This window comes from Pholis gunnellus (genome assembly GCF_910591455.1).
Source record: "Pholis gunnellus genome assembly, chromosome: 12".
Lineage (NCBI taxonomy): Eukaryota > Metazoa > Chordata > Actinopteri > Perciformes > Pholidae > Pholis > Pholis gunnellus.
The window spans coordinates 17135269-17146211 of record NC_136539.1 but is presented as its reverse complement, the minus strand read 5'-3'; positions in this window follow the sequence as shown (position 1 = coordinate 17146211).

Sequence of the window (10943 nt, the reverse complement as noted above, 5' to 3'; positions counted from 1 at the left end):
TCCATTTAGCTCCTCACTCTTACTTCCCCAAACCAAAACCCACCACTGTCTAGACAATGATGATGCACAGAAGCATGCAGACAAAGAAGAGCTGCAATGTTTTGTAGCAGAAAGCACCAACTTACGACGTAAACGATGAACAGAAGATAACAATTATTCATGTCTTTCATTTAAAATGGAACAACAGACAGAGGAAGGGTTTACCCACCATGACATCCCACCATGAAACTAATGTCATGCATACGTATGTAAACACAGTCTTAACCCTACAATCATAGTAAAGGAAGAATACAAATCTTAAACAATGCAATTTCCTTTTTATTGATCTCAATTTGAGAGCCATTCTTCTGCATTTGGAAAGGGTGTCCCAATCCGTTACAGGGGCAATGAATTGGTAAATGGGTTAGCTCATGTTAGATTTCATTATCTTTTCCCCTTTCAGAACAGGTAATCTCATTAGCCTCTGCTTCCTGTATGGAGTAGAGAGAGACATGAATTGGAACTGAAACAGAAAAATGTGACCGTGACCAAGCTTTCTCTTTTTCTTCACAGCTTATTTGTGTTTCTGTCAATTACACTAACTACAGAACAATATCAAGTAAATAAGCCCAACTAATTCTACACTAATTACTGCCACTCATTTAATTCTTTCATGACAACCGTCCACAATTAGTGCAGCTGAAGTTGCACATGGGCTTGTTTTCGCCACATAAACAAGGAACTCTCTTCCCGGCAGATATTTAGAGTAATTAAATTGTGGTAGGCATCATTTAAGGAACACATAAATACTCCCTTGTTGATTGCACTTTCTAAGACTGAGCCAGCACTGAATCAATAGGCCTTTTGTTACTAATGGAAAATATGTCAGAAGAATAGAAGCTTTGCAGAACCTTTTAATATGCAGATTCAGATGCAAAGTGAAAGGCATAATGCTCTCAAGGCAGTCATTAATTGACCAAAGGCAGTGTAATGGATAGAATTTATTATGATGCTAACCCTGACATATTTTGAATTTTCAAAGTTTATTGCCAACAATAACTTCAATGAACTTCCTGGGTTAAACCGTGGCCACTGATTACAGCTGTTTCACCTTTGTTTCTCATCACATTCTTTTCACGGTCTCAAATTCATCGCTGTTGAGAAACAAACACCAAAAAGAGAATGGTGTCAATCGATCATCTGAATTTAGTCCACAGGTGTTACTCTGGAGGAACCTTTCCAAAGTGTGAGAGCCTGTGTTACAAACTGGAGGTCTGGTGTGGACAACACAAGGACGGGAGCATCTAACAAAAATATGTTATTGATTGAATGATTGAAAATCAATCCATCCATCTTTCCATACATCTGAACAGTGTGCTCTGCCTCTGCTATGTACTATCATTAGGTTTTGTTTTAGCACTGCACTCACGTTCTAATTAATAATCAATTATTAATTGATTAGTTAATAAGTAATGTGTCTGTTCAATTAGTGATTACCTATGAGACCATGGGAATCACCGGGCCCAACATACTGTATTCTGTTATGTGCTCGTTGTAGTCACCATGTTTCTGGTTTGACACACACACACACACACACACACACACCTACACACACACACACACACACACACACACACACACACACACACACACACACACACACACACACACACACACACACACTTCTCTATAACCAAGAAGAAGGCCAATATCCAGAGTTACAAGAAACCATTCCTCTTGATTCATGAGAGATGTAAAACCGGAAGATATAATCAAATAAATAGCCAAGACACTGGCCAACACACACACACACACACACACACACACACACACACACACACAGCAGGTGCTCATCCATCTCTGTCTTTCTGTCCGCCTCTCTGGGTTGCCTCCTCAGCAGGTGTGTGTGTGTTTGTGAGACGACCGGGGATATTGGCAAGTTGAACCCGGTCCTATCATATGTCATCTTTAAATGACAGTGTCGTAAAGCATTACGGAGAGCAGAGTGGAGGAGAGGGGCCCTGCCAGGGCTTTGTTAGCCAGATAAATGTTTCTGCCCTGTTAGCCAGCAGCTGGTATCACTTCTAATCAGAAACGCATCCTGCCTGCTGCAACAGGTGCCCTTCAGCTGGGGGGAGGATAAAACAACACAGATACTGTTTGACCGAGACCAAAACTGATCATTTTGTCTTCTATTCTATTCTGTATTCTTTATTTTATGAACTATTCGCTTACGTCTAAGCGCTAAGCACAGAGCTAAAACTAGGAGGCAATTAGACTAGCTTAGAATAAAGACGGAAACGGGGAAACAGCTAACCTGGTTCTGTCCAAAGTATTGTCTCTACAGTGACGACAAGACTCCAGGAAGTGACTGCATCCTGCTTTTTATACGGATTAAACATTCATTAGTGAGCCTCGGAGGTACTGATGCCTTCACCTCCTATGCTGAGCTAAGCTAACTGCCTGCTGTCGCTAGCTCCATATATGTATATATACAGACATATATATACAGACATGACAGTGGTATCAATTTTATTCTCTAACTATGTAACCTCATACACTAGGGGGCGTGGGAAACAAGTTGTGAACACTGACATATCATCACCCTTTCATAGGTTCTAGCTGTCTATCTGCTGTTTTGAGCTGGACAGGTACTGTACATTCAGTTCTTAGAGCTTTTTCTTCAGCTGCCTTTAGTGTCTGGAAGAAATGCTACGAACCAGCTGAAAGATGCTGTAATGGATAGCAGAGTGATAATCTTCAGTGGGTTCATCACTAATGACCCATTTCATTGCAAGTAGTCATGTGATCTATTGTTAAGATGGAGCGAGCTTAATGTAAGCACATTGTAGATGAAAGATCAGAGGATGGTATAAATCATGTGGTTTGTGAAGTGAAAGAAATGCTCATAAAATTCTTGTAAATTTCGGTTGTGAGATTATTTTCTACACGGTTTATATGTGCATCTTACATACAATGTCCTTTTGAGCACAGGGGAAATAATCAGTGGCGGAGTGGTGGAGTAGATTTTGCTTTTCTTTCTAAAATGGCACAGCCAGGCACTTTTGAGTAAACCTCTCCAATTATAATTTCAAACGGGATAAATCATTTATTTGGCTATTCATCATCAAAGTGGAGAATGAATAAAGAATGATTTTGTCTGTGCCAAGTGAATGCGTTATTGAATGAGAATTGACAACTTCAGTTTGGAAATAAAATATGTCTTTTCATTTCTTCCATATTAATGTATGAGCATCATATCGCCTGCCAGCACTCATCTTTTTATCTCAGCCCTGGATGGCGCGCCTGAACTCCTTAGGTACCTGCTGCTGGAGGAAGCCAGATGTGCAGCAGCAGTGAAGCGAGACTAAAGACAGACACATAAATGTGCTTTTACTGTACGTCTCGAATGTGGCTTCAAGGCTGCACCTCCTTCCCCCACTCAACATTCACTGTGAGTCCAGGCATTAACTAAATCACTCTGAGGGATTCCCCCCCCCCCCCCCCAAACTGTGGTGTAATATAATTTGTGGATCGAAGGGAAGGTTGTGTGGGTTCAGCTGATTACGTTAGCAATGCTGTGATGAGAGTCAGCTCCTGTCAGCTCTTCAACAAGGAGGAAAAACAAGCTTTAGGCATTCAGGCTTTCGGAGATGGATGTACAGTATATTGGTGAGAAACTTTTTTCTGTTTATTTCTCTCCCACAACACTATGCCTGTTACACTGATTTATTGTGGAATTTTAAACGTGTTGCACTTAAAATGTGACATTTGTTTGTCCTTTATTCAGGGAAAATGTGCTAAATGTTCTTTGTTACAGGGAACCCTTTGCTTCACATTTCATACAGTTTGTTACAGTCACAGTCTCCTCTTCTCTCTCCTCTCCTCTCCTCTCCTCTCCTCTCCTCTTCTCTCTCCTCTCCTCTCCCTTTGGGCCTATTAAGGCCTAATTGGAGCAGTGCTACTTACCACTGATGGGATCAATGGGACAACCAGCAGTGGATACACATCATTTTCATTGCTTACTGCAGCACATAGACAGCCACCGCAGTGAGTGCAGCGGTAATAAGAAAAGCTGCGGAATCTGTCAAAACAAGGAGGTGCAGCGGAATTATATTCCATAAAGTGGGTGGTAATTCACCACAAGTGAACCAGATACGGTTGAATGACTGAAAATGAGAGTTTACTTAAAGTGCAGTGCAATACATTAATAGAATTGATGGCATGCAGTGAATCCTGATGAGAGTGGTGGCACATTCGAAATAAAGATTAAGGAAGATAATTTATGGTTAATGGTGGATTTTTGTGCAAATGCACACACACGCACACACACACACACACAAATTTGGGTGGTCTTTCCTTGCGGTGCTGCAGTGATAGGAAATCAATAGGTGCAGTGTATCAGTCAAATGTGCCTGAGAACACTGTCAATCACATTGAATCATGAAAGCTGCAGCTATCTGTCAAAACTCAGTCTCACTGCAACAGGAACAAAACAAGCTGTTTGAGAACCTTCAGGGAAAAACAAATCCAATTTGCAATCAGATTATGGAGAACAATTAATTTGGCATCACAAATGAAAACACCTGTGGTTTGTCCAAAGGAAAAAAACAAACAGTTTTAATGCTTTGCTGGAATGGTGCTAGATGGGAGGCCATATTACAGAAATAGAATGTTTTGTTGTGAGCAAACATTTCTTTTAAATTTGAGGTAAACATTAAGGTGAGCCCTACCAAAAACCGCCATCACTTCCAAATCATTTTAACACCATCATCCATATTTTTGACTGACACCTTGAGATGTGCTCTTTTCGAGACTTCAAAGAAATAAAAACAAAAGGGATGTCAATCGGTACAAGACATAAGTCCCAGTGGGTCTGACAGCTGAAAGCTGTTATGTAGCAGAAGAGACAAGACCGGAAACACTCACCATACTGGACAGGCTCGTCAATACATCTCATACACAGTATGCAGGTATGACTGCACACATAAACCCTAAAAAAATCCACAGTCATGATTATGCCATTATTGTATGTTGTTCTTTGAGCTTAATACTACATAGTTTTAATGTATTAGACAAATATTCATACAGTAATTTTGTTCACAGGTATGATATAAAGGCACACTTACTTCTGACTCCTTATTAACGCGCCTCTGCAGTCGCCTCCACGAGTAAGTGAATCAACAAGCGTATTAGTCAGCATCAAAGTGATGTTTGCAATTTTGGGCTGATGGGTGAATGAATTCTGAGAAATGTGATTAATAAACTGACGTGAATTTTTGTTTGACAAAAAAAGAAGGGCTTTGAAGTAACTACTTCTGCTTTTCCATTTCCACAAGAAACGCGGTATACCTTCAGTAAACGTGGCAGGGAAAAGGGAATATAATAAATGATGTTGCACGTCAGTATGACTGGAGTTCACTCAATTACATGACATTTTCCATGGCTCATTTTCCAACCTGACAGTGCACCTGCCCAAAGGTATTGTCCAGAGTACATCCAGATCGCACACCACAGGCATAACTTCATTACGCTCCCAGAAGAACACCTGCTTATGGAGGAGGTACATTAGACATAATCAGCCATGAAAATGAGGCAGAGTCTAATAAAGATGGTTGCAATGTTCTCACATGATTGACTTAAATACAGTTCTCTATCATTTTACAAATCAGAAAGTGTTGTGAGAAATGTCAAGGGAAAATAATTGGAACATTTGATTATTTTTTTACCTTTTTAATGCTGGCAGGTTGGACCACGAGGAATAGTGTTTAACTGTCAGAAAGAGCTCTCTCTGTTTGTCTGTGTGTATTTGTTGTGACTAACTGTCTCATATGAAACCCACTTGAGACTGAACGCAAGCTGCTAATGACGCAGCTGAGCTGGAAACACAAAGGAATGAAGAAAAACTGAAAATGTTCTCTCCCAGCGCAGGGAGTAAAATCATAATGACAGGAGGATCTTTACTCAAAGACTGTCTGCATAGTCTTTCACAGCTCAGATCCAGCTCTCTCACAAAGCAGGGTTATATGATTGTTTATAATATTGAAGCTTAGCTTAGTGTAAAGAGTGGACACAACTAGCTTAGCTCTGTCCATAGAAACAAACAAACACCGCCCACCAGGTTATGTGACGTATTGCTACGTTCATGTCATTTTATTTACACTGTACCTCATGTTAGCCTTCCTCGTGTGATGACAAAAACTTCAGGAGGTTACTGCAAAGACATAATCAGTCACATAAGCTACAATTTATTGTTTTAAAGTTTGCTTGCAAAACAATGTGCTTACCAGTGATACATGTCTGTTTGTCCAGTTGCAGTTTGTTATGGTGCTATACTATTCCGGTCACAGCTCCATAATACAACCTCCAATCATTCCTGTTCCTGTCTACAGTATTGCCAGCATTAATAAAATGTACCCTGGAGGGCTATGTGTGTGTGTGTGTGTGTGTGTGTGTGTGTGTGTGTGTGTGTGTGTGTGTGTGCAATTCCTCAGCATGACTACTGTTAGATCCGGGAGCTTTATGCCCAGCACTAACTGTCTGGAAATGTCTTACTGTAATACAATTTAAAAAATGGATAGTATGTAACAATGGTTCAAGAGACTATCTCTCCTGCAAAGTTATTTGACGACACCAGGCAAGTTCAAGAAAAGGATATCGGCAACAAAATAGAGCAGTAAGCACAATTCTCTCGCCAACAGACTGTCAATCAGTAACAGAAAACTAATGGCAAAGGGCATTAAAGTAATTGATAAATTGTTGGACTGCCAAGTGATGTCAGTTATGTGCAATGCAATAAGTAATACTCTGGATGGATTAATATGAAAATAAAAAGACAATAAATTAAAAACAAACAATATGCATTACAGCCCCAACAGGTTTTACAGATTGACACTGGTTGTACTCCTGAAGAAACTCAAGTTTCCCAAGAGATCAGCTCTTAAATGTTAAAGGACAGAAGCAAGGACATAGCCGGTGGGTGGAGACTCTCAGTCCAGCCCATGCCTCATATGAGCTAAGGCTGCGACAGTAAATGTCTGGCCTCCCCATACATTTCTCCCTCCTTCCTTTCCCCCCACCTCTGATCTGAGAAGTGGAGCACTTAGTCTAATGCGAATAATGACGATGACTTTTTTCAGGTCTGGCCATTATCCGCTGCCCGTATTGAAAAAACAGTAAATGAGCCAAGATTTATTGCTATAAATTACATCATCCCACTCTGTCTTCTTTAGCTAGACCTTTGTTCTTTTTGTTTTATGTCTCATCTTTAAATGGTCTTTGCTCAGGTTTCCTGGTTTATTTCATGCTACATTTAGGACTCACCATTCTGTCTATGTATGATAAATTCACCTCAGTGTAGATAGCCAGCACATCTAAATACAATTTAAAAAAGCAACACTAGTAAAAGACATGTCCTCCACTTGTGCTACTGCAGCGTATGGGCACTGGAGTTGATCTCGACAATGCACTCAATTTACTAAAACAACTTCCTTCCTTCTCTTCTGCTCCTTTGTTCTCTTTCAGCCAAGCCTCTTGGCCCAAAGCCATTCGTAGCTTTTACCACCTCTTCCTATTATCCTCTCAGTTTAAAATGTACGAGGCTACCTTCTCTTGGCTCACAAAGCCCCATAAAGAAGTATGGATAGCTTTTAAAAAACAAGGTCCTCTCTCTTTTCCACTTTGAAGACTGATTGATTTAGTTTAACCCAAGCAGCTTCCTCTGTAGATTGATACTTCTGGCCCAGAATTAAACATTAAAGTAACACCTTCACCACCAGCGCCAGTACGGACCAGCCAGTCAGTCAGTGTTTCCAAATACATGGATGTCAGTGTAATGTAACGCCGTAATGAAAAGCTTTTAATTAAATTGTCTGAAGGCATAAATTATCTATTATTAGACACTAAATCATAGCTGTTATAAAAAGCTCAAAGCAATTAAAATGTAGAATAATATGTAATCAATAAATAAAAGATAAGGGGTGTCAAAGAGTGTAATGAGTCGGCTTTTCATCAGCACTTCCAACTGCTTTCCTGATTTTCTTTTTTTGTCATTTTAGATAGAATAAGTCATGAGCTGTGCTGCAGGGCTGAATGTATGTGTGTGTTTGTCTCTCGCTCTCTCTCTATGTGTGATGTCCATGCCACTGACGACGTTCGGGGAATTTGCGGTTGTTTTAAACACAGGAAGCCTCAGTGACGACAAAGCTTGAGTCGTGAAGCCTGTGGCTAGGCTTTAGGGTCAGATAACATCGGATAAGATAAGGATAGGAGGGACGAACATAGCTCATTAGAGGGTTTTTGTTTTTTTCTACGAGGGATTATGAAAAGGCCAATGATACATCAAACATTAAATACTCTACACAGGAGGAATCAGACCTGTGATCTGTTTATCTGACAATTCACACTATCATGCACAATGTTCAACATCTCTCCTGCAAATCTCGAATGCAAATCTCTCCTGCGTAAAGTTTCTAAATGATCGTACATTTACCTTAAAATATGAAATGGTAAAATAAAGAAATAATATAAATAGTCAATACATCTTGCCAAGCACAAGTTTTCCTCGAGATGGATCGTGGATGTGCCAGCATTAGTTGACGGGCGGGAAAAGCTTCATGCATTGTTTCTCCAGTAGCCTATAGTCCAAATAAAATATAGAAACATTACAGATAGAAACATTATTCTAAATATGTTTATGTTATGTATTTTTATTTTAAACAATATATCAAAATGATGCTGGTCATTCAGTCACGTTCAGACTCGCGTAAGTAAGTCTATTATCTGAAATAGAACCTTTCATAGTTAAAATGTCAATGTCCTTTCCTTTGTATGGAAAAGTTAAGATAATAATATGAATATATTCTTGCATGAGACTTTTTTATAATTTGCTTTTATAATTGACTTTTTCCAAAGAGTGTTTTCGTGGGAAGATAACACACTTTAAAACATTCCTCTGCATAATTTCAATGATATCAGACCAATCTCATGTCTGTGACCTGCAGGGGAATCATCTGCCACTGTAGCAGGTTTCATTGACACTAACACTTACATGTATTAAACCTGCCCACCTGCCTCAATCTTCTTTCTACAGACTAGAATAATAGCTTTCTGTTAGGTGTTGCTCTGGAGGCGAGGAGGGTGCATACATGATTCCCACAAGACGAAGCAGTGACAGGGAGAGGCGTTACATCTACACATGAATCAACTGCCTCAGATCAGCTTTAGAGATTGAAACACGACTGTCTCAATTAAAATGAGCAAGACTGGAAAGCACATTAGGGATTGTGATAGAAGTGTCTCTAAATGGCACCATAATGACACAACCAACCATATCATTAGTGAAAAAATACTAACGAAGATTTAAATAAAACAGCGTGGAGCTCTTTCATAGATTCTTATATGACTCTCGACACTACAATAAGCATCTTTATAGAAGCACTTGGTGACTTGTCAAATATAGAAATCCTAGAAAGGCAGAGAGCGAGAGAAAGTGAAAAGAACCAAATGTAGATAAGAGGTGCCGTGCTTTCATTTCCTGTAATACCCTCAAATTACATTAAAGTAGACCAACTAAGTTTTGCTTTTAGAAATCCTGTGATGCAAGTTGATAAATTAAAACAAGTGGTTTATCGCTGTTATTAATATGTTTTATGTATGGATTTTGTTTCACAAAATAATAGGGTTTTGTCAGAAATTATAAATATGGTCAATAATAAAAGGGTTTGACATATGGAGCAAAACTTACTACTGAATTTGTTCAGTTGCATTTTATTTATTTTTGTCCATCCTGGTTTCCTGATGTTTGATATTGCAAATACAGCCCCGTCGTTTTCCCATTACTTTAAGTCAAGTCCCAAATATGTTTTAGTTATGAGTGATTATTCCATTACATAATAAAACTAGTTCTAGTTTAAACCTTGTAATATACTGCTATACTTCAGGTACAGTTAAAATTAAGGAACTTCACAAACTATAATATATTCTTTTCTCTTCTACTTTGAGAAATAACACAATTTGAATGTTTCTTCCATCAGAGAGGGGTCAGACTGGTGTAGTCATGCTGGGATCTGAGAAGTGTTTGTGTGTGTGTGTGTGTGAGAAAGATTGACAGCATCGAGTTTCTGCAGTCTAACAATTCTGAGGTAGGCGTTTTGATTGATGCGCCCAAGCAGGCGGCAACCTCTAGATTAAACCCTCCACCAAACAGTCCACACTCTACACACACGCACACGAGCACACACACATCCATCTTTCCATATTTTGTTCATATCTTCTCAAATAGTTGAGTAAAATAGTAATTGAAAGTCGACGTATGTACATATAGAGAGAAAAAAACAAATGTGCTAAATAATACAATTTATTCAACTGACCTTACATATGTTTACAACTATACTCTTATAGACACTGCATGAATAAATAAATAGCTGTAAGTTCACTGTAAACAAACATCATTTTTAATGCTGCATTTAAAAGTAGACTAAATAGTTTCTATACTTTTTCGGTATGTACATTTATCACACAAAAATACAGCATCATTGCAATTTACGACATATAGACACAGTTGTGCCAGTTCAACGTCTGACGTAGATTCTTTTCTGTGTGCGACACGCGTTGTGAAGCTTATCTGATGAGGAGGAAGGTTTACATTCACAGTTGAGTCCAATGAGATTGCCTGACACTTTGCATAACATCAGGCCAACCAGTCACCCCATTCAGCTTCAAGCTGACGTCATCTTGGTGGCAAATCATAAATCCCATAACTGTATTTATGTTTCAGAGACGAGATAGGATCAGGCTTGGATTTGGTGCGTCTTACTGTACCTCAGCAGATATGGCTGCTTACAGGGATCAAGTCCGCTTCTCTCTAAAGACTGACTATAAGGCCAGCCTGCCACCTTAAAGGCTAAGGCTGGTGTTGTACTAGATTTCTCTTATTGTCGCCAAATACCTAAGACCAAAATCAA